Raw genomic sequence first — 16,698 nt, 5'->3', positions numbered from 1 at the left:
TAGGGGACAGCTATCGCCAGGAACAGTCTTTCCCTTTCCTTCCTTTATATCCTTCCAAACCACATCTTTTTTTTTTTAAACAAATGTTGCCCAGTAATATTGAACAGTTCATCTCAGACTTGCTTTCCATAGGATCATTACAGCTGTATCACACGAGGAAAAAACATTTAATAATGAAAGAGAACACTTTATTTTTTTTTAAAGAAATCTGCCTTTCAGAAATCAGAAAATCTGATTTTCAGAGAAAAGAAAATAGACTGATATGAAAGAGTAGATTGTGTTCTCTGGCTGCTTCAAGATTGTGAGTTCCAACCCCTCTGGATATTCTACTAGTACCTCAAAACCAACTGATCTGCCCACACTGTCTTTTCTCCATTAGACCTTCTTCTCCTAGGTTCCCTGTCTCGAAACACCACCACCACGACCTAACTGCTGCAACCTTCAGGACATCCTCGCTGACATGCTTTTCCTTTGCCTGCCTTTGTAACCCTTCAGTCGCATGTCCTTTTATTTCTAGCATCTTAACATCTCACATCAATCCACCGACATCCCTCCTTCCCCTGGCCATTTTCTCAGCTCCTGCAACTGATCTCATCCCTGGACAACTACTTGCAAAACCACTGAAAGAGTCTCTTACCATCCAAAGACCCTTGCGTCACTACTGAAAGTTTTACCTCCACAATGCAGAGCTGATCTGGTGAAAGGAAGATGAAGTCCAAGCTGCTCTGTCTGGCATAAAAACTGCCCTTCCAGCCTGGCCCCTGCTTACTCTCATTTCTTCCCCATCTCTGCACACATATCTTCTGCTTCCTTCGAGCTCCTCACTGACTCCCAAAGGCGCGAGGCTTTCCCTTCCTTCAGGACTCAACCTCAGTGCCCCCTTCCTACAGGAAGCCTTCCTTGACTTTACCCTCCCTCCGTCAGGCTTGCCTGGGGACTGTGCCCCTGTGGTCCCACGGCACCTGGCCTTTCCCTCTCACCATGCTGAGCTGAAATGGTCTGTTTATGCCTCTGTAGCCACGGCAGATGCTAAGCTCCCAGCTCCACAAAGACAAACACCGCATGCCGTTCACCGTTTCAACTCCAGGCCTGAGTCCAATGCCCACTTTGTTGAATTCAGGGAACATGCATTCAGATTTGATCCCCTGAATTTATCACAATGTTAAAACCCAGCAGGTATGCATAAACAGTAATGAATACATGGAGCATTCTTTTGGTTAAAACCCAGTTCTGAGATTAACATGCTCTACCTTGTTCCTTGTACCCATACTGCGTGCCAAAACGTTTGGATGGCACGTACAGATGATGAGTTAGACATTTATTTCTGACGTCTGTAAAACAAAATATTATGAAGACTAGGGTTGTGATACAAGCATCTGAAGACTGAATTTCCAGAATTGGGGACAAGCATCTTCAAGTTGGCAGCATCTGCTTTGGAGTCAAAAGATCCTTATTACCACTGAGGCATTTCATCTTCCCAGGACTCAGCTTCTTCATGTGAAAAACACGTCTTCTCTAGCTTCAAAAGCCTGCAAGTGGGAGCTGCCTGCTATTTTTATGCATTGAGTTTGAAAGGTGTTTTGAATAAAAAGTCTTCTGGAAAAAAAATTAAATAGTCTGCTAATGTGTCTTGCAATTGACACTTCAGTATATTTATACATAAAGCTTAAAGATGGCAGGTAGGCTAAGGTAATTTAGCAATGTAAGTTGTTCTAGAAACACTTTGTGGATAAAATATACATAAACAATTATAGACAAAATTATAAAGTGCTCGGTATTTTAAAAGAATATACAGAGAATATAGCAATCACAGCAGAGTCAGGAAGTCTAGTGGTAACCAACCTATGATTTGCAGTATTTGTAAAAAAAATTTTAAACTATCTAAAATAGCACCGTTTTCTTTTTCTCTCTTTTTTTCTTAAACTGCTAGATAAACAGTATTACAAGATGATTTCACAATACTGGGTCATTACGTATATTCAGAACTTTTAAGTCGCCCACCTCATGTAGCACTTTCCTAAGACCCAATTCATCTTGGTCTCCTCACTGGAAATGATATATAGTTGAGGGTACTGGAATCTATATTATTACATATAAAGCCCTGAGTGTCTTAATTTGGATGTCTTTTATAATCACTTTGATCAAATCTATGATTTATATAAACTTATGGAACTCTAATAGTCCCTTAGGTGGCTTCCTTTTTCCAGGGCCCAGTCATATTAGAGAGTTCTGGTTTAGCCTCCTAAAATTGGATGTATATTTAGAAAAGACTCTCAGCTCTCCTCCTACCTTGAATGCTTGAAAAAAATGCACAGAAATACTTGTATTTTCTTAGGGTGCCCAAAAGAGTTTTTTAGTAAAGCCATCAGCTCTATGTACCATCTTACAAACATGTTCTTTATGTAACTTTTATCTACATGTGATCTTACAGTTTTAATTTTGGAGCTCTTCTAAAAGAATTTAAAGTTCTTTTATTTTAAGCTTAAAATAAATAAAACATTTCAAAGTATTACAGTCTTATAGGTTATGCATTTAAGACATTAGAAAGGTACAAAATATTTTATCCCTTATCAAACATAAAGGGAAGAAAATAATATTTTGATTTTCACAAACTGAGCTTCAAAACAAAAACATACTTCCAAGCCCTGGTTTTAGGAGGAAGAGTATCCATTTGTTTTTTCTCTCAAATACACATAATTCAAATATTACTCTTAAAGAAGGCCTGCCACATTTCTGGTGAGTTACTAAAACATAGGAAGCTATTAAGTATACTTTGGGGCAGTCACAAACCATTTTAATGTTGCAGGAAATTCTAGCCAGACCAGACTGCACCCCACTTTCAACAAAATGCACTGCAGCTCATTTCTTTCTCTTCCTAATATCTTTTTTCCTCCATTTCATGTATATGCTCCATCCCAGTTGAAGCCCACCATTTTCTGTGAGGCCTGTTCCAGCAGCTTCAGCTTTCCTAGTCTCTCTCCTAAATTCTGAAGGTTCTGGATTTCTGGTAACACATAATCATGCTGGTCTCTATCTCAATTTCTTTCTACTTCTCCCCTGTCCCCATCCCCTAAACTAAGAATCAAGAGAACCATTCTCAGGGATCAGGGTCTGTGTTGCTCTTCCTTATCATTAGGGTCCCAGTGCCTAGAAGTGCTAGACAGAGGTGCTTCCCTCGCTGCTTCATGATGAGTGACCACCAGTATTTATAGATTCCATGTGTCCACAATATCTTTTTTCCAGGTCATTTTCAAGGGCAAGGGCTATTTTATTGTCTTATGTCATTTATATCACTGTGGTCATGGCTATAATGGGTTAAAGATGAAGTTATATTTAGAAGCACTGCAAGATTGGGGTCTACTTGGCCTAAGGTGAAGTCCCTAAGGCCTCACTCGAAAAAATTAAAGATTTATAATATTGACTTTTGTTAGAAGGATTATTGTAACCCCTTAATGGCATCCAAAGTTTTCTAAAAAGAAATGGAGCTACATCTTCATTAAGAGCGATAAAGTCAATATATATGGTAGAAAATCAAAATAAAATTATCTTTGAAAATTCTTTCAGTGGGTTTCTCCCAAAATATAGCATAGATGGTTTTGTATATGCCTTATTATGTCTCAGTAAGTATACCAGGATAATTTCTACCGGAGTTGGAAACAAAGCCATTCTTCCACTAAGCATCGCATACAGTAGCTGCATTTTAGGGGCTAGGTACTAGAAAAGATGGCTTTCCCAGGTGGCTTAGTGGTAAAATATCCACCTGCCAATGCAGGAGACTCAGAAGACACAGGTTTGATTCCTGGGTCAGGAAGATCCCCTGGAAAAGGAAATGGCAGCTCACTCCAGTATTCTTGCCTGGAAAATCCCATAGACCCAGGAGCCTGGCAGGCTATAGTCCATGGGGTTGCAAAAGAGTCGGACACAACTAAGCATGCCTGCACTAGAAAAGATATTGTTTGTTTTTCATTTCCTTCTTTTTCTTCCTACATGCATATAGTTGAATTAGATGGACATGAAATGCAACACAGCTGAACACAAATGATAAAGATAATGAATTTATTCTACAAATAAAATCTGCAGGCTACATGGTAGTGACAAAAGTTAAAGTCTACAAATTGAAAAACTATTACAATATAGCCTTGAATGTCAAGTCTCTATTAACACTTGCAAATTTTCCCCAAGTACCCTGCCAGCTTTGCAGCACTTTCTATAGTGTATGTCTACCTTTATTCCTTTACACAGAAATTGCTTACCCCCCCAAAAAAAGGTCAGTTTTTTCTCAAAAGTATTTCTCTAGAAATAAGAACAAAATCTAGTTTGTGGAAAAATGTTTTTTTTATATCTAGCTACAAGTTATTTAAAATAGTCTGTATGTTTTGAAATCGTAGACAAATCCAGTTAAAGCAAAAATACCACAAAAATGTAGATGTTCTCTTTGTCTCCCCTTCCATACACACAAAATCAATTCTAGTCTTAAAAAGACTCTATGTAATTATCATATGACCCACAATCACACTCCTGGGCATTTATCCCAGGAAAATGAAAACTTATGTTCACATAAAAATCTGTACATGCATGTTTACAGCAGTTTTATTCATAATAGTGAAAAACCAGAAACAACACTGAAGTCTCAACTGGTACAACAGTTAAACAAACTGTGGGGCAACCACACCACGGGATATTACCCAACCATAAAAAGAACAGAATACTGATACGTGTGAGTTGAAGCTCCAGAAAATTGTGCTGAGTGAGAAAAGTCAATCCCAAGAGGTTATATACTATATGATTCCATTTATAGAACATCCTTGAAAAGAAAAAACATTACAGGAAAGGAGAACAGCCTAGTGATGCTACAGGAAGAGGAGCAGGAGAGAAGCATGTACGACTGTAAAAGGACAGAGTGAGGAATCCTTCCGGGGATGGAAGTTCTGTATCTGGGCTGTAATGAGGCCAATGTCCAGGTTGTGATACTTTCCCTACTGAGGGGAAACTTACTAACTAAAGGTACAGAGGACCTCTCCATTATTTAGTAAAACTGCACATGAAATCTGTAATTATCTCAAAATATAAAGTTTAATTAAAAATAAAAAATATTCTAGCCTAAAAATTTTACTTTGCTGTACGGAGATCTGAGCTTAAGAATTTATCATAGCATTTTGTGAGAACTATAGAAGTGGATGAAGTACAAACTGGGTCATGCCCAAAACAGTAACTCGCCACTACTTCTTCGGGTGTCAGCAGCATCTGTGCATCTCTCCAGTCCCCTCACTAAGGGCTACCTCTGGTCACACATACCCCTTGACAGAGTTCATACCACAGAAGCCAGACGCCTGCCTGCCACGGAGGAATCCTTCCGTTTCCCTTCAGCCACCACAAAGGCCACAACAAGGAATTTCCCAATGCCAAGGCAACCCCTCATTATTCAGTCTGCCCAAATGTAAGAACTCTGTGGAAGACTGGATGTCAACCTTTATATAAACCAAATACTCAAAGACGTAACGAATGCTCTGCCAGTTGAGATGATTTTTCCCTCATACCTGAGTTGAGCTAATAGATTTTTTAAAAAGAAAATGTTCCATTCCAGAGGGACTACTATAGAGAATTAAAATTATATATATGGATAACTTCTAAGTCTTTCTTCTTCCATAAATATAATAGGGTCACATTAGAAAGTGATTTTAAACCTATTCTAATGATATCAGATTGCCAGAAGAATTGCTATAATGGAGAAAGTGATTTTTTTCTCAGGGAGGAACCCTCTTTTTCAGGTATAAACATTCATTCAGTCCAACAAAGTCATTTTAGAAAAAAAGTCAACATACAGAATTGTTTTTATTTTTCTATACTTTGATTAAAACAGCATTCAGTAACACACTATAATGCTAAGCATTTCAAATAAACTGGTGATCAAGAAGGGCATAACCTCCTTCTGCATGACAACTGCGGATTTTAATTGGAAAAATCCTGTAATCTATAAATAAGAATATCCAAAACATATTTAAACCACTTGAGCACTTGATTTTTCCATGTCCTTTGCATCTAGATTGAACAGACCACAGGAAATTTCAAAGACTGATTGCTGAATCTAAAAGAAAAAACAAAAAAATCTATTTAGTTGTCATGATCACTGTCACCACCAGCCCCTAATATCTTCTTATACTTCACCAACCTCACTTAATTTTGCCCAGCTGCTTTATGCTTGGGAGAAAGACAAATCACTAATCAATCACGTACACTAATTAAAAATGCTACCTTTTGGAGGCATTGTAATACCTTAGTAATAGGGGTGAGGATTTCCTCTAACTGCTTACTTTGAAACATTTTTGATAACACATGAGCCAGGATGCAGTGAACATTTGCAAAGGCTTAATGCTAGAGTCTACATAAAATATCAAATTGCCCCCCCACCGAAAAGTGGCGGTACAATTCTGCAACTGGTTGAGGTCACATGGAAAATAGAATTATATGCTAATTTGTTTCTATATTAAGTTATCATAGAAGGTCAGACCAAACAGAGTAAAATGAATTCTGGAAAAAAATTAACTAAGTAGATTGGTATGTACCGTATCAAAGTAAACTGTTTATCTTAATAGATACAAATGCAAGAAAGGTTTTTCAAACGGGGGTATTTTCTCCTTTTCGAAAAAAATAAATGTTTTAACCAAACCCAGGCAATGACTTGCATGATTTAAAAACACTTTATCTAAATAGTTTTTCCCTAAAGGAGAACAAGGGCAGGTATTTTTTTTTCAAGGGGAGAAAAGAAACGGAAAAGGGCAGAGTATCCAAAAGAGAATAATTTCCCCAGAAAAAGCTTTATCTATGTACTTATTAAATTTTACTCACATAAATAGTTCTGCACATGTATTATAAAATGAATAGCCAGGTTTAAACTACATGATGGGGTCAGGAGGTGCTTACCATATACATTTATTATTTTATTCCAAAATAAACTAAACAACAATATAGATGTTTTCCTTAACACAGATTTGTCTCAAGAAAATATGCTTTATTTTTTTTAATTACTGAGGAGAAAGATCTATATTTATTTTTTTCTGGAGGGTATATTCTGTAGATAAGCCTTATCCATAGGTAAGTTCTCATATCTAAGATCTAAGATATGAGATCAACTTAGAAAACTATAAACCAAATTAATGGTTGAAAAATTTGGGCTATCAGTTTCACATATGATAATGGTGCAGGCTTTATATTTCTATTTTCAAAGGTCCTTTATAGAAAAAGGGAAAGAACTTGGAGGAGAGGATAATGGAGAACTAAAATCTTACAGCATTTGAAACCAAGGGACCGGTATTTTATAAAGTATCCAGTTTATTGCAGGACATAACTAGGATGAGTAACAGAAATCATCTGTCTCACACCCTCAGGCAAATTCCTGGGGAAAAAAAAAAAAACAAAAGGATAACTTTTGTTCTAGAGTCTATCCTATTTTCCATTAAAAGATCTGTTTGTATTTTTCATTTTATTGCAACATTTCCAAAGCAGTGCTGCAAATGAACTAGCACTCACAAAGAGTCATCTGAATTTTCTTTAAATCAAAACTCATTTTTAATTTCTAAAGGGACTTTACCTATTGCTTTCAATAAAATTTCATTACTATTAGTTATCATAAAATATGTTAGGTTTCCATGGAATACCAGTTCAGGCATAAGATCTTCAGGCTCCTCGATGAACTATGAAACAAAACTATATACTACTTTACTATCATTCTTGTTTGACGGACCTTATATTTTAGGGTCTTAATCCATTAAAAAGTTGAGAATTACATTTGGAAAGGAGGGGAAAGTCTAACAAAAATGGAAACATGCACTGCTGCCTAAAATATCAGGACTTAAGTAAATTAATCTTCATTCCCAGTGAAAGCAATCTTATGTCCAGGGACTGGGAATTATTCTACCATAAAATACAGCACATTAAATACTACAATAGACCCATTTGAAATGTCTTAACATAATTATTATGTCATCTACAAATGACTAGATATAGACTTATATGTTAATATTCAATACCACAGGTTCTAATGCAAAAGATGCTGAAATGGTAAATATATTAAGCTGGTTAAAGGTAACAGCAAGTAAATCAGTATCTATTCTATGACTAAAAGTAAGACTCCAAATAAGATTTGAAAAAGAATCGATAAAAGCAAGGGCAGAATATTTGGACCCTGGTTATCACAAATAACACTATCATTCTGATGGTTTGCATATAAAACTCCTTATCTCCACTAGCTAGTTGAAAAGAATGAAAAGCTTCTTACAACCAGCTAAAAAGAAAGTCTTTACCATGCTCCTTGAAAAAGCTCATTTTCACATTACTCAGGCTTCATTATGCTAAATCAATATTCGTTTAGTCACTGGGGTTATTGACATATTTTAAAATAAAAGTATACCCTTCAGCTACTGCACTCATTACAGGTAATTTGTCTTGTCAGAGAGCAGGGAATATTATCCTAGTCTTTCAGGGGCTGACAGCCCATGGAAATACCTCCCCATGGTTACAACTGTAAATAATTTTAAGGTAAAATATTGAAAAATCAATGACTGTTTCCTGCAATCTGTCACAAACAAATCAATCATAATCTGTACTGCCAGAGAGTATGATTTGAAGGAGATGGGAGCAGATGTAATTCTTGGCTGGAATCTCTCATTTCAAAATCACTTCACATAATGGTGTCATCATTTAAACACTTAACAGTCAGCGCAACTGCCACTGTAACATCTAGTTGGACAAAACCACAAGGAGGAGGAGGAGAAAATGCCATCACTATTATGTTAACAAACATTTAATTTAAATGGTTGCTGCATTAGGAAATTTCAGCTGAAAACAGTTTTACCTGCCCCCTTTCACAGTTTTAAATTAATCAAGGCTGATTTTCTGTGTACTAATGTTTAATAAATTAGTCCATGGCTAAAGAATGTATTCCTTTTACTTTGAAAGTCCATTGTAGAGAACAAAATTTGGAATTAATAAATAAAACATCTGGATTTTAGAATAATCCATAATTCTATCTGTATCTCAAAGACAAAAAAATAGTGTCATAGATGTCAAGATTATACTTTTAAAGTAGGTTTAAAGGTCTCAGTTGCCCAGATATTAAATTTTATATTTTCCTTCTATTAATAAATATTACATTTCAACTTTGTAATACTGAAGCACAATTTAGAATGATGAGCAAGACTTAGTCAATTCAAAATACCCTTGTATTCCATATACAAGCTATACCATAGATTGATATTTTAAAAGCTGGAGTAATAACCCAAGTAATATGAAGTGTAAAAGTTGGTCAAGGTCATAATATTGAATTGTTCTGCAAATGTAAACTGCCTTCCAAGTAACCACTTTTAGATAATTTTTTTCCAGGCCACATGTTAACAGCTCTTCAGCTGCTTCCAACGTCTACCTAGGCCAGAAAAAAAGAATCTGAGATTGGTATGCTTCTTCTTCCTATTGTATTAACCAAAAATGTCATTTGATTTAAAGATTACAGAGTCTTCTTGAAGTTTTTTGTTTTTAACTCTATACTAGCTCTTTAATAGAAGAAACTGGTTTTAGCTACTACTACTGTTGCTTACCCATTTCCCAATTATATAATTAGACATCATAAAGTCCATTATTCCATTAACATCCTTCTATAGCTATAGTTTGGGGAGTAGATATTTTTGATGACTAGAAAAGTATATCATTTTTCTTAAAAAGAAAAAAAAAATTACATAAACACTGTAACACAATTTAAGCCTTTATAAACATTCTTCGAAATAGAATGATTGAATGATAAACTGATATTTTATAAAAGGATTTGACTCTGTTTTTAATTTAACTTGCATAGTCAAGGCAGCAGCATAGCCTGAAAAGATGGAAGCTTTTCTTTTTGATACAAATTTTCTCGTTTTTTATTTTTGTTGTTCAAGAATCTTATATTCACTCTTGGACACCAACATTAGGTTTTTGAAACTGAAAATGCATGCGGAGAAATGCTCAAAGATCTCATCCAGAATAAAACAGAGTCCTCCATTCCATGTGAATCCCTGCAACAGCTGCAAAGAGAGCAGCAAGCCAACCTAGTGAGAGGAAAGGGAAAGTATTACCCACAGCCCAGGATTACACAAAAAATGGAAAGGGACCTAAAGCTGACAACTAGGGAAGGAACCCGAGTGGCGCAGCTCCCGGCCTCCCGTGCACTACAGCAGCCCCGGCTGGGCCTGGAGAGCTCCTTGGCAGAGCTCTGGAACCAGTTGTCAACCAGCGAGTCTCCCACTCTGAGCTGGGTGGTGGCTGACAGTAAACTGCCCTGCAGACAGCGTGCTCCCCTAGAGAAGGCAACAAAGCCAGGGAGGTAAATGAGGACAGCTAAGCAACTGCTCCATGTGTGCCCATCACCACACACTAAAATGACACCTACCGGGATGGGGTAGGCCACCATCACAGATCTAATTCTCAGAAAGAAGCTATTTTAAGGGTGTTGAGTAGGCCTAGCTGAGATTTCTCAGCCCTCCCAACACAGCAGCTCAAAAACTCAGCAGAGAAAAATCAGATTGTTTCCATACCCCAAATTTAAAGAAATTGCTGCCTCCTAGATAAAGTTCTTATATGTAATAAAGGCGCAGGATTACAGAGAAAAGTATTCTCTTAAAAGAGATAATATTACCTCCCTATCTTCAGAATCTCCTCCTTCCAAAAGCCAGTACAGTGGCTCCATTATGGACTGTAGATTCTTAAAGAGAAAAACAGCAAGAGTTAGCTTCATCTTTCCTACCACTTCCTTCCTTCATTGAATTACAATTTAATTACCTATACTTGAATTGATTTTATTCCTGAATGATATATTTCTCAAAAAGCATACCCTAACCATTTTCACCAGAGAACATTTAGTATAACCTGCTCAATTAATAAACTATAATCTATTATTGTTGGAAAGGACAAGCTTTCTTTATCTTTTCAAGAGTAGGGAACTCCCTTCCACACACCTATTTTATATAAAATGAGAATTAGTTTTAATATATTTGAATACCATTAATATATAAATATGCATCTTAATAAATTTTGTCAAATAACAGATATAAAATCCAACCAATTTGACTGCATGTTTAGATTTTCCTATATTCATTCTTAGGAAGGAAAAAAAAATCTAATCCTCCGTCTTTTAAATTCAACAAGTTTATGTGGTTAAAAAAACAAAACCAAAAACTAAGCTTAAAGACAAACAAAGAGGAATCAGATTGTTCACTGTATAACATTTTCTTTGTATCTGTGTGTTTCCTAAGTCACTACAATACTTCAGCTCTTGGTCATACATGAAGACCTATAAGGCTCAGTCAGATATAGAAGAACACAAAGGTGCTATTTAAAAACAATTAGATATTACTTCATTTAATATTGAGAGTCACTTTAATGCCTTTGAAAGTATTCAGAGAAGCACTGCTTCTATAGCAGACTGTACTCGAGTTGCCTTCTGTAGAATTAGCTTTTTTTTTTTTTTTGGTCCTCCAACCATCTTTTTTTTAAGAAAATATTCTCTATCACTGAATCCTGTACTTTGCTTTCCCCACTAGACAACACAAATATTCTGCACAATTTTTTTTTTCTTATAGCTTTTCTCATCTGCTTGTGTTCACGAGCCCCTATTCTGATGAGAAGGGACAAGTTTTGTGCACACCTGTATGTCCTTTGTCATTAAGAGAGTTTAGTACCTATGACTAGAGCTGATACTCCCCTTATATTTATTCTAAAAAGAATTGGGGTAATGAAAATAATAAAAAGCTGTAATTTGATATAAATATTTCCTTCAAATAATAATTATCTCTTTATAACACATCATAACCTTAGTCTTGATTTTTATGAAAAGCACTGAGGTCATAAATTTCACTATCCAAAGATACCATTAAAAAAGAAATCATTCAGTATATTTCCATGAAGCAAAATGTTCCTACTTATTAATACATTGGTAAAATGGTAATAAAGGCCTCAAGTGGCGTTCTTTCCATTCTGTACTGAGACCATCCCTATTACCAATATAAATACTTTGGTAAAACAAACACTGGTGCTATTTTGGGTTTACTCCCAAATACACAAGCACAACTGTGCAGACACTCACTTACAGATGAGCGTGGGGATGCTCAAGGACAGATTTCAGTCAACACTTGGAGGAGCCCCACAGTTCAGAAGTGAACTTAGCTGAAAACATCCAAACGTATATGGAAGCATCATACTCATAACCTGCACAGAAAATAAAAATGATTCTGTTTAAGGAAATATAGAAGTCTGGTTAAATACTTCTGAGATATTAGATACGAATATCTAATCTAATTTTCCCCAGGGTATCACTTTATATTACCGCAAATAAACAAGTAAAGACTGTATCAAGGTGTGGAATATCATTAACCTGAGAAAAGGTTGGTAAAATGGATTACATAAAAGATAACTGTAGGAGAAAATTATATTCTCTTCTCCTAAACAAATACTAAGTGCATCCTCACTAATAAAGATTTAAACTTTAATATATTTGTATATACTGGTTTTCAATTTTGAAGCATATAAGTTAATTTACCACTCTAAATTGGTACTTAGGTATACTCCAGCTATAAAAATACTACAGATTTATGAAGAAGTTAAGTCATGAGTACCACACTCCATAGTAGTGCTATGAAAGCAAACCAGAGTCATTATTGAACAAAAATAATAATAATTCCAAGGTTTTACATCTTTTCAGAGTTGTATCAGCTGCTATTCTATTAAGGACAATTATTCTCTATAAAAACAGCTAACATTTATACTAAAAAGATGTTAAAACTACAGGACTCAACACCATGTAGACACTGAAGGGAAATATGTAAAGATATTGAGGTACTACCACACAAAACAGGCTCTGCCATCTCAGAGTTAAAATGTTATTCCAAAATATGATACTGTTTTCATAACCTATTTTAAAAAACATGTTTAATTCACTCAGGATCACATGATCTCATTTATTTGCACTGAAAATTTCCCCAAGATTTCTATACTGTAAAAATACATAATTATATATTAATACATTAATAATTACTTGGTATTATTTATTAAACCAGATGACAGGTAATTAGCTCATATTCCGATTTCATTTCTTTTAACATATCATACTTGAAAATAATAGATGGATAATAACACTGGGATGCTGATGCTGGCTGCCAGAAAAAAATTTTTTGATGGGGGATCTGGAAGATAACTAAAGCAATTATCTCAAAAGTAATGCTCTTGTTTTCGTTTCAGCAAACAAGTCTAAATAAATCATTCTTTGATTTTAGTTTCCCATATAATGACAGGCAGCTAATTATCCCTGGAGTCACAAACAAGCTGTGACTCTCTACCTGGCCTCTCCGATCAGAACGCCTATGGCCTCCTCCACTTTCACTTCCTTTTTTTACAATGAGTTTTAATATTAAAGAAAAACACTCACACATCTTACACACACACTGATGGACAGCCAGCTTCCAGGAAATCATGAGCTACAAAGAGAGGGGGGAAATCTTAATGCAATACTTATGTTGAAGGGTATTAGGTGCTGGATAAGCCAAGGGGTAATATAATCAACAGCATCCGTCTTGCTATTGTTTTGGCATTCAGAGATTTGAAGTAAAGGACAGTAATATTATTTTAGTGGTCATCCAGGTTATGATTCAGATCCTTAAACTATTAAGAGTCTAAATGTACTATCTTCTCTTGCTCATCAATTCGAATTTACAGAAACACATTTTGGAAGAAATAAAACAGTTTTCTTCGGTGTCTGGAAGTAAAACAAGGCTTTCCATAAACAATGTAGCTAAGTACTTGAGAAGAAAAAAGAATATGTTTTAGATCATGAAAACATCCTAAGAGACTTTTCAAAAAAAAAAAAAAAAATGAAGGGACATAAATTTCCTATATATTTACTTTTTCATTACATTCCTATTTCTGCACATTAAGCATGTCTTCCTCTACATATTTTTTTCTGAATACTAATAAACGTTTGCTTAATAACATACTAGGCTATTCATGCTTTCCTTTCTAAATCAGAAACCATTATTCCACAAAGATGGAGCACAAAGAAAGCCGATAGAGGCATTGCCAAAAAAGCCACAAGTAGTATCAATACATGCCAGAACACTTAACATTGAACTATCATTTCTCTCAAACTTCTGCTGCCAAAGTGCTCACAAAATCTGGAACTCAAAGACAGATTTCTAGTGCAATTAAATTCTCCAGAAGCAAAACTGTACAAAAATATGCCGCCCTTCTTATGTCACCATTTTATAGACAACATTTTCTCAGGATCTTAATTAAGATAACGATGCACACCTGTGTCAACATTCTCTGGCAAGACAGCCTTATCAATCATAATCCTTTAAGTACACTCCAAAACAGCAAAGCGATATGACAAAAGCAATCTGTTGCCTTTCCTAGCCTGTGTTGTGTCTCTCGCACAAGAATGATGAGATCTTTAAAATACAGCAGATCTACTTTTATAAGTCTTTAAAGTTTTTACTGTAAACAGTTATTACACTAAATAAACAGGAATAACCTCTTTTGCACTTGATTTAAACAATGACAACTGTACAGCCAAAACTCTAGGAGCAAGCTCCACATCATGTCTTAGCAATACAGTTGTATCTGTTATTTTAAAGCTCTAAATTTTAAGAGTAATGCGTAACAGGATCCGTGCAGACATGACAAACCAATAAACCCTTAGGAAGTTTTAAAATTAGAATGTTTTAAAGTCTTTCATTAAGATCAAGGCATGCCTAGCCCTAACCTAAGTGCAAATGTTCAGAAAGATACAAATGCACTAGTAAGCGGAAAAGAAAAAGAATCGTCTTGGTAACCTGGAACCAGAGGGAGTTAGTTCCTGCCTGCCGTGGGAGAAAGCTTCAGTGACAGGAGATGAGTTAAACTACTGCTAAAAGTAAGCAGGCTCCCAAACTGAAAGCTGATAAATAAAGGGGGGAAAGGAGGGAGAGGAGAGAAAGGAACGCATCCAAGGCTAAAAGTTAAAACCTCCGGTTTACCAGCAAAAACGGAAGGCTTTCACATGAAAACGGAGAAAACCCGCCAGATGCTATCTGAATCCCGCCTGTCTGCTAATAATCAGCTCTTCCCTCTCGCATATTAACACGAGTCTATTTCAGACGCCGGGCGGCGGTGGCCAGCGGAGCAGCAGAGCCATCAATGTGCAAATAAAGCAGAAAATAGAGACATCCTTAAGAAATGAGTCTCAAATTTGACGCAGAGCGGAGGTGACAACCACAGCAACAGAACCATAAATTCTAAATGCTTCAATATCTTTCAGGATTCTCTCCAAGTCCTTGACACCAAAAAGAAGACAGTATTAGAAAACCGGGGGGTGCGGGGGCGGGAAGGAGTTGTAAGTATGGTGTGTGTGTGTTTTGGGGGGGCAGAGGGGGTTGCTCAGAGTGGCAGGATGATGTAATGAGGATGTCTGTGTTGACAGATTCAGATTCTCGGTGGCACAAACCTCCAGGGCTCCATTTCCGAGATCAGCATCCTGGACCAGAGCCGAGAGGGTGAAGTCGCCGCGCGTGGATGGAGGGGACCACGCCCACGCCCGCCCGCTGGGGGGACCGTCACACCACGAGAATCCCGCCCAACGTTCACGCAGCCCATGCCTACCGAGAGCCCAGAGGGGCGCAGGGCACCACCGCGTCCATCCCGTCCACGGGCGGACGTGGACGCGGCTCGAGAGGCAGGAAGCCCGGCCGAGACGCGGAGGGTACGCGGTGGCAGAGTGGACGCGGGGCTCACCTCTCCTCCGCAGCGCGGGAGCGTGAGCCGCGGACGCTCCCTCGTGGCTGGCGCGAGCCCCCGGCTGGCGGCGCGCGCGGGCCGCTACCGACCGTTAGCGCGAGGGGCTGCGGCGGCGGCGGCGGCGGCGGCGGCGGGCGGAGCCGGGGGCGGGCGCTGGGGAGCTGAAGGGCCGCAAGAGCGCGAGCGACGCGAGCAGGGCGGGGACGCTCCTGGGCACTCCCCGCGATCACCCCGGCCCAGCCCGAGCCCCGGAGAACACTGCTCCCTTGGCTGCCTGAGAGGCCGCCAGCGGTCGGCTCCGCGCGCTCGGGGCTGCTCGGCCTCGCCTCAGTCGCGGCCGGTTCGCTGCCACCTCTGCTGGGCTATGCCCGCCACCGCCGCCGCCGGCTTCCCGTCTCCATGACAATAGGGCGCAGACGCCCCGCCCCGCCCCGCCCCCTCGGCGCCTAGACTCGGAGGGAAGCGGGCTCACGTCGCCGAGGGGCGGAGCCTATAGAGGCCAGCGTCCAATTAGAGGTGAAGGCAGGGAGGGATGGGGCCGGGCGATTTCAGAAGTTGTAGGAGAATATCCGCCTGAGGGGCGGAGCCTGGGAGAACTGATGGCGTGGGGGGGGGGGGAGGAGTCTGCGCGCGTGCGTGAAGTCGCGCTGCAGAGAGTGTGGGTCTGGAGAGCAGGCTTGTGTGCCAGACCCGGCTGGAACTTAGGAAATAAAAGTATCTCGACTGTCAGAGTCATTGAGGGAAACTTTGTGTCTAGGTATACTTCGGCTTCCGTGTGACTGCATTATAAAAGCCACAAAGTCCCGGATCTACTGGAGTGCCCAACACTGTGCCAGCCCCTGTCCTGGTTCACCAGCGCCCCTGTCTGTCCCAGAGTTCGAGTGCTTCTGTGGCTTGCGGTGGCGCTGG

The 16,698-nt window shown here is 38.4% G+C and overlaps 1 long non-coding RNA gene across 4 annotated transcripts in view; it reads right to left on the bottom strand.

Annotated features, from left to right (window-relative positions):
• The window catches only part of LOC113876853, a 53,276-nt gene extending 37,695 nt beyond the window's left edge, over positions 1-15,581 (bottom strand). The window contains exons 1-4 of one of the 4 annotated variants that reach the window (XR_003506593.1): positions 15,500-15,574; positions 12,114-12,231; positions 10,664-10,729; positions 4,043-6,085 (exon numbers count right to left, since the gene is read on the bottom strand). This is a non-coding gene — a long non-coding RNA (uncharacterized LOC113876853). Of the gene's footprint in view, positions 1-4,042; positions 6,086-10,663; positions 10,730-12,113; positions 12,232-13,447; positions 13,597-15,499 lie in introns of those variants that run through there. The other 3 variants (XR_003506594.1, XR_003506591.1, XR_003506592.1) reach the window with 3 other exon arrangements.
• Positions 15,582-16,698: the final 1,117 nt, after the last annotated feature.

Source organism: Bos indicus x Bos taurus, chromosome 18 (assembly GCF_003369695.1).
Source record: "Bos indicus x Bos taurus breed Angus x Brahman F1 hybrid chromosome 18, Bos_hybrid_MaternalHap_v2.0, whole genome shotgun sequence".
Lineage (NCBI taxonomy): Eukaryota > Metazoa > Chordata > Mammalia > Artiodactyla > Bovidae > Bos > Bos indicus x Bos taurus.
This window is presented reverse-complemented; position numbering and strand designations above follow the sequence as displayed.